Source organism: Myodes glareolus, chromosome 7, assembly GCF_982192425.1.
Source record: "Myodes glareolus chromosome 7, mMyoGla1.1, whole genome shotgun sequence".
In the NCBI taxonomy this organism is placed as follows: domain Eukaryota; kingdom Metazoa; phylum Chordata; class Mammalia; order Rodentia; family Cricetidae; genus Myodes; species Myodes glareolus.
In genome coordinates, this window is record NC_142032.1 from 38,211,136 (window position 1) to 38,229,874 (window position 18,739).

At 43.2% G+C, this 18,739-nt stretch overlaps 1 protein-coding gene across 4 annotated transcripts in view; it reads right to left on the reverse strand.

Moving 5' to 3' along the window:
• Apba1 (amyloid beta precursor protein binding family A member 1) overlaps positions 1–18,739 on the reverse strand; it is a 205,235-nt gene that overhangs the window by 167,430 nt on the left and 19,066 nt on the right. The window lies entirely within an intron of this gene.

Consider the following 18,739-nt stretch of genomic DNA (forward strand, 5'->3'; position numbering starts at 1 on the left):
AGATGAGGCATCAAAGACCCAATAGAATCAGCCTGCTTGCCTCATAGAGACAAGGAAAAGGTCACGCATCATACGTATCTTCAGCACACAAGTAGAGCTAAGACACAGATGCTGCACACGGGCTAAATGCCCGGGGCTGACTAAGGATTTGAATCTACATGTGGTTCGCAGCTAGGTTGCAGGAGTGCCGCATTTGCAGTGACAAATGCTGCTGCAAGATGTCTCTGACCTGTGAGGTCACTTGGTAACAAGCTTGCACAGACGAGTGCTGGGGGAAACAAAGCCTACATTATGTTTCTTCACTTTGAGACGCTTCTGATAATGTTGTAATATATACATCCATGTGCCTGAGAACAGCTATCCAAAATTCCTGCCATGCTAAAGATCTTCCCTAGAAGTATCAGCATGGGAGACAATATTTCCCAACTCCAAAAACCTTCTAAAAAACAGCTCCTTGTCCACGGTAGTTTTGGCAATCACAGTCCCTAGAAACAGCAGTGTTGTCTTTGTGACCAGCACAAGCAACCACAGACGGAACAATGACCTCATGACTCAACTGTCCCCTCCCTTGGCAGAGGCACAGCTCCTGCTACAAAGATAAGGCCAAGCATTATCACCACGGGGCAGTATGGGACATGGTCTTTGTCTCAAATAGCCAAACTCTAATGGAAACGTCTGGAAAATAGCGTGTTCAAGAGTACCTTGGAGAGATTCATCCAAAAACCTGCTATTATGCTATTAATATTACGTTATTAAGTTTTCAAGTGCACTTTTTCAGCGATGCTTAGATGCCCTGTGTGTCCATTTTCTCTGGTTTTCCAGTGACCAAAACTGGCTAGAAGCCACAGTGAAATAGATAACATGGGGTGATCTGATAGTTTACAGGGGGCTCTCCTTTTACTCATTCCCAAATGCCTTTTAAGAACGTCTCTTCAAAGCACAAGTCCTATGGGACAGGGGAATGTTCAGCCCTTGGATAGTCTCATTCTAGTCTCAAAGGGTGTCTTAATGGCAACAAAGAGCCAGCCTGAAGTTGTAGAGGGAGAGACACATTCAGGGTAGGACAAGGACAAGTCACACAAAATCTTCCTTGACTTTAAAATTCAATCAAAGACTGACTTTTTAAAACCTAGCTGTTCTTCTCTTTTTCTTTTTTGATTTAATGAAGTTCTATTTCTCCAAACATACAGTTGATTGAACCTATCATGCATCTTTGTCAGCAGCTAGGGCATCTCCAACCTTTGTGTTTCTAATGCAAATTTCCTGTGCTTTGAAGCCAGCTCAGTGAATCCAGAAGAGCTGCCTTGGCCAAGGAACCTGGCATCTTCAGTCTCTCAGGACCACAGCTGGAGCAATAAGCCCATAGTTGGGGACTTCCTTACAGAGCTTGCCCTGTGTAGCTTTCTTGTCCTGAACTTCCCCCTTTGGACCACTTCTTTTTGCCTCTGCTCCTAGACTCCTTTGCTAGATCTTTGTCTTTCTTGACCAACTAGAAATGCAACACTTCACAAAGGACATTCCTGTTCTTTATCCCACATGTTAACCATTTAAACCCAGGTAAGTTAGTCAGGGAGAGGTGGCCTTTAAACACAGGTTCCTGGCCTCTAAAACTGAATAGTCTGATGTAGGAGGTATGGTGGGGTCACAGGAACCTGTATTCTAGCAAGCACATGGTTAGCCTCTTTAAAAAAATATTTTCCCTTTTATTAAAAATAGATTCTTTTCTCATATATTCTGAGTACAGTTTGCTCTCCCTCTACTCCTCCCTGTTCCACTCCACTTCCCCTCCCCCTTGGATCCACTTCCTTTCTGTCTCTCATTAGAAAAGAACAGGCATCTATGAGGTAATAGCCAAACGTGAAATGGAAGAAAATATAATAAGATAAAACAAAAACCATCACACAGAGGTTAGACAAGGCAACTTAACAGAAGGAAAAGATCCCAGGAGTGGGCACAAGAATCAGAGACCCATTCATTCACACACTCAGGAATCCCATAAAATACTAAGCTGAAGGCTGTGATATGTATGCTGGGGACCTGGTGCAGACCCGTGTTCACCCGTGTTAGACCTGTGCTTTTTGATTCAGTCTCTGTGAGAAAGGCACTTTGCAGCAAGCCTATAGCCAACAACAAAGTAAATGGAGACAAACTCAAAGCAATTCCTCTGAAATCAGGAACAAGACTTGGCTGCCCACTCTCTCCACACCTATTCAATGCAGTACTTGAAGTCTTAGCTGCAGCAATAAGACGACTGGAGGAGATCAAGGGGATGCAAATGGGAAACAAGTCAAGGTATCTTTATTTGCAGATGATATAATAGCATACGTAAGTGACCCTGAAAATTCTACCGGAGAATTCCTACAGCTAATAAACACTTAACAGCAAAGTAGCTGGATACAAAATTAACTCACAAAAATGACTAGCCTTATGGCTGGGGAATGTAATTTACACCCTTTGTAAGGTCTGAAGAGGACTGGTGGGCATTTCTGTCATGGCAGCCTGTGCCTGTGAGTAGGTCGTTGATGTCTGAATTGTATTGGCGCCTCTATGTGGGGTATCTTGAGACCACTTGCAATCTCTGTCATATGGATACACACAAGGGAGGTATAAATGTATTTTTAGAAATGTGAAAAAAGATAAAATATAAAACATAAATTACCATAATCCTTTCTTTTCATTTTCACTCATCTATGACCCATATTTAGGATATATTGGCAACCTGCTTCTGAAGGATTCTGGTTATGATATGCCCGAAAGCTCCCAGGGGACCAAAGTCGAATTACTGCACAGTCTGAGCCATCTCTCAATGAGAATAAGCATTTTCTAAATTTAATAAAGAATGGCATAAATTTATAATACTGCGAGCATTAAGATGAGAGTTCAGAGTGCATCACAAGGTGAGTAGGGATACACTTGGGACTGAAGTACCCACCAGGCTTCTGCACTCTGCCACACCGTCTAGTCAAAGCAGAGCAGGGGCCCAGATGGAAAAATGCATTCGAGTTGGAAACGCTTCTGTCGCTATTAATTACTTCAGTTTTTAGTAATTACTCTGAAAGTGCCCATGAGGAACATTTTCTGGGAGAGCACAGACAGCCAGCTCAGTCCCTGTCCCTGTCCCTATGATGACCCCACAGAGCCCAGGTGAGATGTCCAGAAAGTTCCAAGGACCTGGTTCACACTCTCACCCAACTAGACCTGCCTCATTGGAAGACTAAACACGTTCTGAGTTTTAGAATGCAATCCGCTAAAGTCAAATTTCAAAGACACTACATCAGTCTTCACAAAAATTTATAGCAGCGTGACCAAAAGGTGATCAAAGGTCTCAAAGAGCCAAGCATAATTTACAGTTTTTCACAAATACAGATGCTTAGATAGCAGATAGCTAGCAACAATAAAGAAAAAGTATGTCAAATTCCCATTGGAAAGAAAAAAAACAGGTCACAGTCAGCCTTTGTTATATTCAGAGCTACAAGAAAAGAACCAAGGCCCAGCAGAAGCCTCCCGGGCCTCTGCCTTCCATGCCACATTTCGGGGATCTTTTCGTTATATCAGCACTTAAACTCAAGTTTCTCTGTAAGCCACACAAAGGCTGGCCTTTATTTTAAACCGTCTTTCTCTTTCCTGATACATCGCTGCCACAAAAGCTTTGACCCATCCTTGAACCATGAATGCACCAGCACAAACCTCTGGAATGTCTTCTCCCTCCACCTGCCCCACAATCCATCCCTCCAGATGCTGGGATCTCATTCAAAGTAGCGTTTTCCAATGGAGCCGTCCCAGGCTTCTCAACCTACAGTTCCTGACCCTCATCCTTGAGCCTGACAACCTCATTATCTACACAGGGCTGATCTCCAGTTTCTGCTTTTTAAAATGTATCTATACTTTTCTTAATTGCTTTAAGTGGAGTATTTGTGTCTTAGCTTCTAGGACTTGCCTCTGTTGATCACTGTGACATTTCCAGTCCGGAGCTATGACTGGCACACAGGAAGCCCACAGGCTAGTGAATAAGGGAAACCCTGAAGGTGTCTGATGAATGCTACGTCTTGAAAAAAATCTTAGGACTCAAGCATTTGGGGTCAGAAGTGTGTCACTCACAGACCCAGCTAATTTAAATCACGGTCCTCTGCCAGGTCTAATTTAATTAACTCGTAGTTCACACATTCATTTGTTTTCTGTGATACTGAGTTAAAGCAAGATGCCCGACTATGAAAAGTTTTGGCTCAGTCAGTACACACAGTCACCTTGAATGTGCAAGGTGGCAATGCCTAGCCACCAGGCTTGAATTTCATGGATGCCTAAGTGACTCTTTAAGAATAAGTTGAGCAGATTCATTTCTAAGTACATTATTGGGTTGGTGTATCTGACATGACCCAGTCATCTGGAAAGGTTTTACTGAATTTTCCTGAGGTTTCCTGGGGAGACTCAAACATTACCATTGAAATGTTATTCTGGGCCTGGTGGAAGAGCAACTTGTACAGGTCAATCGAAACATTTATTCAAGTATTTAGTATGTAGTGTTGTTCTCAAATAAGTGGGGGTTCGAAATATACTTCAGGAGCCAAAAGGCCATCAAAGAACAGGTGCATCCGGCATAACATGAGGCTAAGCTGAAGACAAGTCAGACTTCAGCTATGATCACTGGTTGGAAGTAGGAGCAGCTACAGACAAGCCAAACTTCAGCAATGAGCACCGGTTGAAAGGTAAGGGCAGCTATGCTGACTTAGATTTAGGTTATAAAGCACTTGAAACACCAAGTACATGGAAAATACTATTATTTGAAAAATGTACATTAGAAGTTATTGGTACGATTAAAGAATGATATAAAAGACGATGGTGGGGAAATTATAAATAAAATTTTAGTTTTTTAATCACGATCTCTCCATTTGAATATGCAATCACCCTCCTTTTATAGTAGAGGAGGCACAGATGTACACATAACACACAAGAGAGCGACAATGCGCTATGAGCCACACTGCACAGCCAGCACCTGAGCAACCCAGACTAGGCAAGTGGCCTGGTTGTTCCTTGGCAGCGCAATTCTGAGAAGCACCCGGCACTTCAGTCTGTGTGTGTGTGTGTGAATTTACTCATAACGCTTGGCCAAGCCTCCTGGAGAGAATGGAATTGGCATATGACCTTTCCAAATCGAAGAGAAGAAAGAATTATTATGATTTTATATTCATGTCCCAAGGCATGCTGCTAACCATAAAAGCCAGTGGTATCTCTCCTCATATATTTACCTACTAATGCCAGCTCCTACATCCCCAAAGCTTATAATCCTGAGGCCAGTGGGAGAAAAAAAACAGTACTTATGGGAGGTGGGGGGAGACTTGGACAAATTCAGCATGGTTATTTCAAACAATGCCTTTACTTTTGTAATTTCTCCCTCCATAATTCTGCCTGTCAGTGTTCCCAAGTACCTTTCAATCAATGTGACACACTACCGACCTAGTCTTTATTCTGAATAAAACTAACGCTGTCTGTGGGCCTCTCTTAAAATGCCTTAAAAGTGAGCCATTAGGAAGAACACAAACAGGAATAAGCTACATTGTAATTATACACACATGGACCCTAAATTTTAGAGAATTTTAAATGTCTCAAAAAAATAATATTGCTAAAAATTTCTGAAAGGGTCACTTTATTTTTTTTCTTTCTGTTTTCCCCTTTGAATTACCAGATGCCACTGTCTTTAGGTTCGTTATAGTGCAGTACAGTAACACTCACCCTAGGGTTTCTATTTGTCCTTCCTTCACTCTCAGTCAGACTCTGAAAAACAATTCTTCCATTAACTAGCTCTCAGGGGATATGCCTTTTTTCTCCCGGCTCACATGAGAGGGCAGACACTCTAATTTTATAGCAAAAAGCGAGAAATTGTGGGTGGGACAAGCTCCCCCTAACTGTAGGGCCCTTTCAACAGAGTGCGGACCATCTGGGTGCTAATTTGTTGTTATAACCTAAATGGCTTTCCTGGGTGGCATAATGAGAAGCCGAGCAGATATATGGTTACTGCCACATGAAGCATGGATGCCAGCTAGCCAGACTCTCCCTTCCTCTAGCGCAGTCTCTGTTTCCCTCTGATACCCTCAGGAGCTCTCACCACACCCTGAAGAACCACAAGGGAGCCACGATGGAAAGACTTATGGAACGTAAATTAGTCGCACACTAGGAACCAAAAAGAGGCCCAGTCAGTGCCTTGTCTTCTGTCATTGCTTTCTTAGGAAAAGACGTCATATGATAACCAAAGATCAGACATGTTGGGAGTATGGAACACTTGGGTAGTGGAGCAGAACCCCACGGTGACCCTAGAGACTCTGCTTTCCTCCTATAAGTGGCCTTGTTGAGACAGTCACACAGCAAGGAACTGCGGGTAGAATCTGGTTTATAAACAGCAAGAGGCTGAATCCTCCGTGGCAGTCGCAGCTACGAAGACAGACTCTGGGCGAGCATGCAAGCAGAGTCCTTCCTGTGGAGACTGAACACAGCCCTAAGGCACCTTGACTGCAGCTTTGTGACATCCTGGTATAGGCCCAGATTTCTGCCCCCTGGCAAATGTGTGGCCAGAGATGTGTTGTTTTAAGCTGCTAAATACATAGTGGTGTGCTATGTGGGGACAGAAAACCACACACCGAGAGAAGAAATGAGGGTCCTGTCTGTCCTTACACTGAGTCAGCCTAAGTCTCTCTGAAGGACTCCTTGTCAATTGCCCTCTTTTAAAAAAAAAATTGAAGAAAGAAATCATAGGAAGACACATTTAGAAAGCATAACACAGAGCCGTCTGAGCCCTGTGGAATGCTCCAAAGGATGTCTGCTAGCTTCTTAGATGCTCTGAGTTCTACAATGGGAAGTGTATTAACCAGAGCAACTTCTGAAGCAGATAATGAAAAATAACGGCTGTCGTGACATGTCCCAAAATCTTATTACACTAAACAGGAAGCTTCTAAGTAGCTTCACTTGAAGTTACTGGAAATGAAGAAGAGCGAGAGACAATCAATTTGTCTTCATCTGCTGACATCTTGCAAGCGAGACTCCATTGTCTCTTTAGCCGTGAGTTCATAGAAGAGTTCTTGATTAGAAGTAAATTAAAATGAAGACACCCACTTCACAAGATCTTCTAACCTGAAGCTACTTGAATAGGGCTGTGATCTTTGTGTATCAATCTATTCCTTTATTAATTACATTCCCTATAATCCCAAAAATTTCATAGCTTTTTTTTAAAAAAAAGTAGGATGTCAAAAAAAAAAAAAAAACTGCATAAACCGCTACATTAGAAACGTGTGGTCCCTACAACAAAGCAGACTAAAATCAGAACTGAAATTAATTCTGACTTTGAAACATATTCAGTGTGTGCTCAGGACTCTGTTGGTACACTCCATCACTTCTTGAATGCCATTGAAATAGTTGACCAATGCCAAGATTAGCTAGTATTTGGCGAATTTAGCTGAAGTTTTACTTCCTACGCTGATCGGATAACAGATGTTAAGATCAAACTATTTTCAATATTAATCATGGTACATTCTATAGATGCAAATAGTTTCTAAGTTTCTTTTTGATGCTAACGAATCATGATTAAGCTTAAGTTTTGAACAATAATTTTTAAAGCAACTGAAGGCATTAAGGATGAGCACACAGTCATCTGCATAAGAATTTCAAGCTGCATAAGATGAAGTAAGCGTCATGTTTTGTGTTACTGAGGAGGTTGCTGTCCTAGAAATTTCTCTAGGGGTGAGGCACAACAGAGATCTGTGACTGATAGTCAAAGCCGAGAATTGTCAATCATCTGTGTCTGAGGCAGGTCAAAGGGTCAAAGGCTGGGTGTTTGGTCACTTTTGGGGATGTAGTCACCAATCACACAGCATGTGTTCATGTAGCTATTGTGTACTGGGACATCATGTAAAACTAGTACGCCCCTGGTATAGGAGGTCCTTCTGTCTATGTGTTGCTTTCATTGGTTAATAAAGGAACTGCTTTGGGCCTATAGCAGGGCTGTAGAGGAACAGAGCTAGGTGGTGGGGCGGGGGAATGGCATGCTGGGAGAAAGAAAGAAGAGTCAGAGAGATGCCATGGAGCCACCAGAGACAGACACTAGGAATTTTACCTGATAAGCCACTGACACGTGGCAATATACAGATTAATAGAAATGGGTTAAATTAATATAAGAGTTAGCTAATAAGAAGCTAGAACTAATGGGCCAAGCAGTGTTTTAATGAATATGGTTTCTGTGTGATTATTTCAGTTCTGGGCAGCCGCGACAAATAAGTGACCTTCCTGTTATAGGCCCCTGCTGCCCTCCAGATAATGAACAAGGAGGCAAACAACAGATTAAGGTGATGTCTGAGACTCAAGTTAGGCTATTACAAACAAATATATAAGTAAGGTCCTACACCCTGCCAGGCAGTGCTGTAGAGCCTGAACTATGTCAGCAAACAAAGAAGGCAGGGATGCCCACCACCACGGAGATCATACCTTACCTGTGAAGGGACAAGTAGATAATTATAATGAGCACTGGGTTATATGCTGTGATGAAAACTAGTGTGCTCTATGTTAAAAATGTAAGCAGACACTGAGCGGGAAGGTGCCTGGAAGTGTTATGTGAGGGCAGTGGGTCACAAGTGTAAATGGGGTATTCGGTCTGAGCATCAATGAGGTGCCTTCTGAGCAGATTTGAAGGAGGAAATGGTCCATGAAGCAGGGACCATAGATTCAAGAGACAGAGAGACGTATAGAGTTGGAGGGGACTGCTCTAGATGAAGTAGCCAGGAAGGTCCTTTCTGAGAAAATGAAACTCTAGCTGAGATTACAGTGCCCACAAGAATCCAAATGTACTTGGACCTACAGGTCCAAGGAGTGGGCACTGTAAACACAAAGGTCCCAGCATCAGACCATGTGGCACAGAGGTCTAGAAAGAAAACCTGAGTGAGAGGGCATGGTGATGAAGCATCAGGACCTACGCCAGGAGCAGGGCCAGGTCATCTAAGCTGCCTGGATCCTCAGTTGCTTCTCTGCTAAGCTACTGAACTCTAGACACCACTCAGATTTCCAACACATGCTCTTAACTCTCTCACACTTCTGCTCACCACTCATTTTTTTCCTCCTCTGATGCCCCAAACAATGAATCTAGACATGCAGCCCCTTGCCTGACCCCTCCATGTACTCTTTGCTTTACTTCATTGCGTCTCTGCCTAACACCTCTCTTGAAAGCTACCAATGGTCTCTGTGCAGCCAAATGCAAGGGACATGTGGCCTCTGCTCACGGAACATTCTGTTGACGTTGGCAGAGATGGCTACGCTTACTTTCTGGAAGCGATTTCCTTCCCTTGTCATCACGGCCACCCTCACTTTCTCCTGCCATTCCTGGATGCTCCTCAACTACCCATTTTGGAAATGATCCATGAATGAATATAGATGTCAATATGAAGACATGCTTAGGGGTTTGATGCACTGGAGGTTCATCCAACAGCCTTGCTGACTTTGACCTGGGAACATTCTTTTAGTCCACAGGGAACACAGTGGTGGAGACCTGCCAGAGCTTGCACGTCCTAATGACATGACCTCTGACAACATGCCACGTCTCCAGGTCTTAATCCCATCACCTGCAAAATGGAGATTTTAATAGCTGCCTTGTGAGGCTATTATGAATATGAAATTATTTACCATTCACAGGGTCTCCAACCAACACCTAGGACTTAACAGATAACCCCTGAAGTTCAGGAAAACATCTTCTGTCGGAACAACAGGGGAAAGAAAAGATACATAAATGGGGAAAGATACTTTTAAGCTTGTGGGCAGGATCATTCTGAATGACCCATAAGCAACTTAGTTGACTCTGCTTTTATAAATCTAACCTAAAATTCTTCCCCATGAGAAGAGATTTCAAATACACCAAACTTCTGAAGTTACCTTTCGAGGTAACAACCAAAAATAAGTATTAATCTTCGTTGAACTGCAAAGTCTCACTCCTCGGCTACATTTTATGTGCTCTTTCTTTATGGGGAGACAGGATCGGGAGTCATCTAGCTTTGGAGCCTGTAACTTGGCCTTAACTTGGCCACTGAGAATCTGGTTCCCTGTGCTTCTGTAACACGGGGCTTCTTACACCGCATCTCATGGGCTAGTTTGGGAAATCAAGAGAGTGGATACAGATGAAATACTTAGACTAGTACTTGGCACGAAGTTAGCGCCTAATAAACAGGGAGGTGACGCCTACACTGAGAGCTGCTGCCACCACTGCTCCTGCCATCAGTGGAGCTCACCCTTCAAGCCTGCTAGTGATCTGATATCAGGCATCCTCCTCTTCCTTTCTTGCCATTCCCCTGTGTAAATCACCCTCTGCGTGTATGTACTACGGGAAGTCGACTTTGTTGGATAGTTTCCTTTTGCATCTGCACTGACTGCTATCCTAGACTGTGCTCCAGAAGACTGGCCTTCCGCGCCGGTGAACTGCCTCCACTCTGGCTTCTAAGGGCTGCAGTCAATGGGAACACCAAGAGAGGAACGAAGAAGAAAAGTAAGTTCTGGGTGCCTGTGCCTCAGCTCCCAGCTGGCTGGGTACCACGGTTGCTATTTTTCCTGAGCTTTGGCTCTGGTTTAGCAGCCTCTAGTTCTCCATTTCCTGGTCCTGATCAGGCAGAGCGGAAGTGAAGTCTGTTGCAAGCCCCAGGAGGCTTCCTTACTCATTTTGTTCCTATCGATACATTCTGTGTCAGATGGTCCTTTCATTAGACTCTTGTAAATGAGGACGTTCCCTGCTAGGACCCCGGCTGAAATACAACACAGGTCAAATGTGTTCGTTCAAAACGTGATTTTTCAAAAATAATGATGGCAAGGTTACTTTATTTCACTTTATTCTAGTGAAAAGTGAAGAGTGGAACCAGCCAGGAATCTCTGCAAAGCATACCGCTTCAAATTTGCCTCCCACCAAAGCAGTGTAGCTCACATGGAGGGCAAAGTGAAGGCCTTTGCACCCACCAACTAGCTTCACCGGCCTGTTCCTGCAGATGCTCTTTCCTCTCACAATGGTCGGGATCAGAGGATCTGCCGATCCGCAAACTCTCAGATGTTCAGTTGCCTTTCCACCCAGTTCAATCCGTGAGGCACTTGAAACCTTGCCCTGGGGAACAAGCTCAAAGGCGAGCATCCCTTCTGCCACCTCATCTTGTCCAAGCTAGCCCGGAGGAACTGGAGTTAGAGAGGCATCCCACCAGCAATCAGGCCCTTGGGGGCACTGTATGCCCCAGGGCGGCAGCACTTCATTCCAACCCGCAGAGTAATTTTAGAAGGTGACACCAGCATGAGATTTCAGCCTCACAGTCTGAGCTAATCATTAATTGCACCTTTAGGTCATCATCTATATGAGACCATGATTCCATAGGTGTCTGTGTGCTGCTTTAGTGACAATCCATCAGCTCACAGAAAGAAAGGGGACAGCCCTCTTTCGTAACACAGCAGGGCGAGCTCGGGCGAAGAAGCAGCTGTGGTGTGATCGCACGCAGAGAAACTGATTGTCTTATACAACGTTTCCCGAAAATGTGTTTGAGAACCCCAAACACCGGCAGCCAAGCACACAAGCTCTTCAACTGTTTTAATATTTTTAAAAATCGAAACTATGAACAAGGAGTGCTGACGTTACAATTTAGTAAAATGTGGATAATGTCTGAACGTGGAGCCAGACTGGAGATGCTCAACAGAAGAAGGAGGCAAAAGGAGTACAACATAGGAAAGGCGAGGGAAATCAGGTGAGCTGGGCCACCGTCCCTGTTTAACTGCGGCACGTGATTCAGGACTGGTGCCATTACCAACAAACGCCTCTTGCCGTGTCCACACGGATCATCAGCAACCTGCAGCAAGGGTGTCCCTCCTTCCCAAGCACAAAACAACTGATGAGCTGTAATTTTGTTTACTCAAGAGACATGGTTCTGAATCGCTGTATACAAATCTGATTTCTGTGCAGACAATCAAATTTGGAACGCACTAGGGAATCTGGCTTCATAGACACAGCACTCAAGTGAATACTTTATCAAGTGAATAATGAAGACCTTGCCCCTGGCCCTCACATCCCCTGTGTTTATGAGACTAACAGCTGGCTTGTGAGTGTGCAAGTGTGTGTGTGCATGTTGGTCTGTGCATGCTTACATGAAGGCATTGTTCAGATTTCAAGCTGATGGGACACGTGGAAACGATTAAAATTCACATAAAAAAAGGTAATCTGGGGGGCGTCTAAGGAAGGATAGGAAAAACATTTTGCCTTTAGATATCTCAGCACACATTCAGAGGGTCAGTGAGAAACACGTAAGGAGTGAAACTTAACGAAGTCACTGGAGAGCAGTATAGAGCTATTGACTAAGCTGGGGTTTCTCATGCTGGAGGGTTCATATTGGTTTCAAGAGCCCGAGAACTAAACAAGAATATACAGAGGCTTCCATTCCTGCCACAATCCAAGCCTCTGCTGCTTTTATTTACTTTACATTATTCTATTAGTTCTAAGTACAAAAGCTTCCATTTTTGCACGGAGAATTTGTGAGAGAAGACATTGCATGGTACTGTATTCATCCACTGATTCTCAAATGAGGTTGCGTGAGCCTGTGGGAACTTTCCTTCTTCAATAGAAGCAACCCTGTCATATTGAATGTGAAGGAGAGGGATCAGGCTAAATCACGAAATGTGCCATCTTTGAATATATACGGAACCAGAGTGCGCAGGGGGTGTGGCTGATTTCAGGTCTGTAGCCGAACATGTGAAGATGACCCTGGACCATTTGACACCAGAAGCAAGGGGCCATCACAGACCTTCGGGAGTTGTTCAAGGAACACTGAGGGAACAGGCTCTGCTGGCCAGCCCCGCATGAACAGAAGCACGAATGTGTTCAGATTCCCAGCACACAGACCACGGTGATTGTTCTCTCTTGCTGGCTCACTGGTGCTAACAATCAACTCCTTACTTTGCAAACTAGGGAACACAGAGACAGAGGGCCTGTATTTGCTCTGCCTTGCCAGTGTCAATTATACTTCAGAGTAACTAGATATCGACAAGAATAAGTTTCTCTTTATAGGATAAGTGGTCAACCAATACATACAAAAATGGTAAAAATTGGTGTGCCATCATTTAAAAAGTTCCCAATAAAATAACAATTTAAAAAAAATTGAAATTATTTCCCCCAAAATGATACAAGTAGAGGTCGATGATGTCTACCTCTTCTTTCCTGTTTACATAGACTACAGAGACCAGAGGGATGCTAACTGTGCCTCTGGTGGAAGGGGCAACCACAAAATCCAGGTTCTGAGGCAACTTCCAAGGAAAAGAAACTTCATGTTATTTTCCGAATAAATTGCAAAGGGAAGAGACAGATTGGTGCAGGACAATTGTATTCTGTCAATTATGTTTTAAATAAATGCTGATTGGCCAGTAGCCAGGCAGGAAGTATAGGCAAGACAACCAGACAAGAAGTAGAAGCAGAGCAATGAGAACAGGAGAATTCTGGGAAGGAGGAAGCTCCCTCCACAGTCCTGCCCAGACACCGAAGAAGCAGGATGTGACCTGCCCTTCTGAAAAAGGTACTGAGCCATGTGGCTAACATAGATAAGAATAATGGGTTAATATAAATTACAAGAGTTAATAAGAAGCCTGAGCAAATGGGCTGATCAGTTTTATCACTTATGTAGACCTTCTTTGGGATTCTTTGGGACCTAACGACCATGGGAACTGGGCAGAACAGAAACCCCAAAAAGCAGGCCCTCATGTTACAACAGACGAAAGAAAAATATGAATTATAGCAAGCCTTATGCAGATTTGATAGCATCTATTTTGTACACATGTGTACATACAGTTCCTGATATCATCACACACACTGTACTGTAAACCAAGGAGTTGTTTGGAAAGTTACTTGGAAACATTTACAATTTTAAAACACAGTTTCTTAGTTGGAAATCACAAAGTGCTGTGAGCTCTCATGTTTGGACAAGAAACCATATTTGTATAACTTATTGCAACAATGCTCATTTGGGACACAGGCAGGCCATCCCTTAGTAGAAATTTATAATTATTGGGATTCACATAATTTGCAATGGCTTGCTTTATAATATAAGTTTATATTTCAGAACCTTTAAAATTATTTAATGTATATAGTGCTGTTGTGAAGACCCACCAATTTAACTTTGCTGCTGAGTACTAGATTCTACACTGGACATCACCCACGTTATGTAACAGGCACAGCAAAACTATTATTATCCCTTAATTTTGAACGAGAGGAAGTAATTTGCCTAGAGCTATATAGCCAGTTTAAAAAGCCACACAATCATCTCAATGCATGCAAAAAATATCGTTTCACCAAATTCCACTCACATCTGTAATAAAAACCCTCGGAGAACTAGAAATAGACTGACCTTGACAAAGGGCAGCAACTAAAAGCCCTACAGCTAACACAGCACTTAATAGTGAAAAACCACTTATTTTTATTACTTCTATTCAATACGGACGATCTTAGCTTAGCCAGTGTGATAGACAGGAAAAAAGAAATAAAGAAGTAAAATGTGTTATTTGCTCATGACATGATCATCTATTTTGAAAATTCCTAGCAACATATGTAAGTTATAAAGCTCCTGGGTTTAGCAATGTTACAAAATATATGGCCAATGTAAAATTATCAGTTGCGTTTTTTATGTACCACAATGACTAGAGGTTGGAATTAAAACAGAAACATCCAAACTTACACACTTACAGATTGATTTCACAGAATAAGTGCAGTAGGAATGATAAACCATTGGTAAAAAGGATTAAGGGAGAGGTAGTATGTTGGAGGATCTGCCTCTATGGAGCAGAAGACTCAATAGTGTTACATACCAATCATGCCCAAAGGATCTACAGATTCCTTATAGTAGCTGACAAATCCCAATGGTGTTTTTGAGAGAAATTGGTGTGTGGGTTCTAAAGGTTGTGTGGAAATGCTAAGGACTTAGTTATAAAGCATAAACAGAGACACGCTGAATTTAGAACTTCCAGCAAAGCTGCAGTGTGACATTAACCCAAGGCCAATCAATGCTAGGTCAACAGAACAGAAGAGGGTTCAGAGATAACTTGCCAGATAGGAGATGTTGATTTATAGGAGAGGTGTTTAGATAATTCAATGAGGGGGGGATGAATATTAAAAAAAATCCTGACACTGGAACAACCAGTTCCTTACTTATGGAGAATAAAGAGGTTAGGGCATAGTCCAGTGGTAGAGTGCTTGTCTGGCATGTGTAAAAGTCCTAAGTTCAATCCCTGGTCTGAGAAAGAAGGAAGGAAAGAAAAGAAGGGGGAGTTAGGAGAAAAGAAAAAAAAGACAAAAGAACTTGGTTGTCCTCTTCTTGCTATATTCAGAAATTAACCTGAAATAGGTCAGAGGGACCTGCGTGCGAAAGACGGCCATAAAGACTCTAGAAGAAAGCGGAGGGGAAAGGTCTCTGGTTTGGGGTTAAGCAACAACAGCTTAAATACTGCATAAAGATGCTCACAGTGTGAAAGTAAAAGCTGACAGTCCCCAGTCCCACAATGTGGGCACCTCTCTGGTGACTTTATCTAACCCGAGTTGTCCCTCAAAGGCCCCATTCCTGTGTGCTAGAGGGAACATTTAAATCATGGCAGGAAGAGAAGCGAGAATGGAGTTATAATCACTCCAGACACCCAGGAGCCCAGGAATCTGTGACAGATGCTATGTCCATAGGCTGTTAAGTGCCTTCCTGAGTAGGTCCCAGGACATAGATGGGCCCACACTCTTCGAGACTGCCGGGAAAAGGGGAGAAAACACAACCACTGTCTTGACTTTTTCAAAATTTAGAAACTTCTATCCTTCTAAAGACTTAGGAAAATAAGACAGGTGATAGAAGGAATGACATCTACGCAGCCATTCTTAGCGATGGACTTGCACCTGCAGCATGTAAACAACTTCTGTAAGCCAATAAAATAAACAAGCCACTAAAAAGAAAAGCAAACTACTTAAGTGGACACTTTACTAAAGAAAACACACAATGGCCGGTTGCTACACAGAAAATGATTCAGCATTAATGTTATAAATACAAGGCAGTGTGCGGTAAAAGACATACGGACACCTAGATATTTGACCAGACATTCTCAATATATCCGTGAAGATTTTTTTCATGAGATTAACATTTAATGGTTGAAGCCAAGTAAATCAGATTACCCCCATAATGCAGGCGAGCCTCAGGCAAGCAGCTGAGAACTTTAATGAAACAAATCCTGACTCCTGAGCGAGAAGCCATTCCACCAGCAGACACCACCAACCCAAGTTTGCACACCTCCTTGGGTCTCCAGGCTGCTAACCCGGCTAACCTGCTAACCTGGCCTGAAGACCTGGTTTATCGCCTGTCTACAGTTCACTAATTCCTCAGCAGCCCTCCTTCATTCTGTATGTCTTTTCTCTCCATCTCACTCTCTCCCTCCTCTGTATTCGCTGTACGTTTCTCCCTCCACCTACACACACACCTCTAGTCTAACACAGTTGGTTACAGAATCGAACACGCACTTGCTCTATGATGAGCATCTGGAATGACTTCTGCCTCTCACGTCTGCTCCATTTCTCTGTCTTCTTCTTATCTCTCGCTCTTAAACGCAGAGGCTGCAACCGAATGTTTAGACCCACGACCATAAATTAGCAGCTTTCTTCTTTTAGTAGTAAAAGAGAGGAATAGCCAAGATACACATCAAGCAATGAATGGCTTAAAAACTGTGGTAATGGAATACATTTAGCAATAAAAAGAACAAACTATAGACGCACACAACAGGGATTTAATCTCGAAGTATCAGGCTGAATGAAAAAAACAAGGTAGGTACAAAAGACTACATATTATAAGATTCAATTCATTATGAAATTCCATAAAAAATGCCATTTTGTAAGCATAGAAAGCACACAAGTGCTGCTGTAGACTGAGGGGAAGTGGGCCTTGGGTTTCAGAAATGGCTAAGGGACACAAGAACCTTTCCTGGGTGATATGAATCTTTTATATTTCAATTTAGTCATATTTTTATTTTGTATGTATTAGTGCTTTCTCTGCATGTATGTCTGTGCATTATACATGTGCACACAGTACCTGCAGAGGCCAGAAGAGGACGTCAGATCCCCTTACTGGAGTATAGATGGTTGTATGTTGCCATTCGTGTGGTGAGAACACCAACGGGCTTCAGGATGACTTGGGACTGGGACTGCAATCTGCCCTCCTCAGGCCCATGCTCTTGTATCTGCTTCCTTCCCTGTCTCATAGCTCCTCACTGCTCCTCTCTGCACATAAGCTAAAGCCCGCCTGTCTAGTTGGTCTTCTAACTACTTCATCAAGTCTTAAATCCTTGCTCTCAAGAGAATCAGTCCAACTGATTGACCATGGCATCCATTTGGCTATATATCCAGGGCTCATGTCTGAAGGTCCAATGTCCAGTGAGCAGGTGAGTTTACTAGGGAGACGATGTTCATGATGTTCACGGAGCGAAGACTGTGCAGAGAAGTAGTCAGTCCCCGACTTAGGAAGCCCACCTGGAGCTGACGGCCGACTACGGCTTCATACACCCAGATCTTCCTCTCCTTCCTGCATGCACGCCTTTGTACTTCCTGCTGCCCCTGTCTAGAAGGCTCTTCCCACAGATATTCACTGACTTGCTCCCTCACTCTATGGGGCCTTCTCTGATGATCATATCTAAAATGGCCTCCCCGTGTCAGTGACAGTGTTTGCCATCACTCTGCCTTGGATTTGCTCCATCGCTGTAGAGATGTAACGTGGTCATATGTATTGCTTGTTTATTATCTGTTTTCCTTCGAGAGAGCAGCCTTAATTTGAGGAAGAACTGCTGTATCCCCTACATTAGTACCAGGATCCTTTATACTGAGCACAGAGGAGGCAGGGGGAGGGGGGGCGGGGAGGGGGGTGTCAGTGAGATGGACGGTTTGTACAGATGAAGTGGGTAGAGAAGGCTCTTTGGTGCCATCCTGAGTAGATGGCTCACACTCTTCTAGACTGCCAGGAAAGGGGGAGGAAACACACAGCTCCCTGCTATATGTCGACCCTGTGTGCAGTCTCTCTTCACTGCCTCTAGAGAAAACGTACCATTCCTTAATAGTCAGACCCCTCTAGAATGATCCAGTGCCTTAGTACCAGCAGCCCAGAACCTCAGTCATCAAATAAAAGCCTGGTGCACAGGCCAGAGGTGTCATTAACAGCGTGGCTTTTTAATGGTTATTATAGGGTAGTTTTCTTTTTCTTCCAGAAAGCAATATTCAACCCTAGACAGCTTATCATTGCTTAATGTTTTCCTTCATGAGGTATATGGGAAGTCCATCAGTCCTAGCACACAAAATGCACAGTTATTCTTCTGCCCTTACATCTCTCAGATAAAGGAAGTCTTAAATCAATTTAAAACTCTTAAAATCAATCCATAAAGACATACGGGTCCTCCCAAAAGAGTATTAGCATTTTACAAGGTAGATGGACATGGAAATGCTTTAAAAACAATGAAGTAGCCAGCAAATGCCAGATATTATACACAATCCTCATTTGGCAGCTTTCAGGGTGGCCAATAACCAAAGCCAGCCCCTTCTTTCTCATATTTCCAGACTGTGTCCTCCTCAAATTTATTCTTAGGTTATAATTCAAGGTCACAAAGGCAGCAATTTCAGACACTCATGCCATTAAACAGAAAGACAAACCTCACCAAATTAAAGTGGCTTCCAGAAAGCACCAGACTACGTGCTATAGAAACG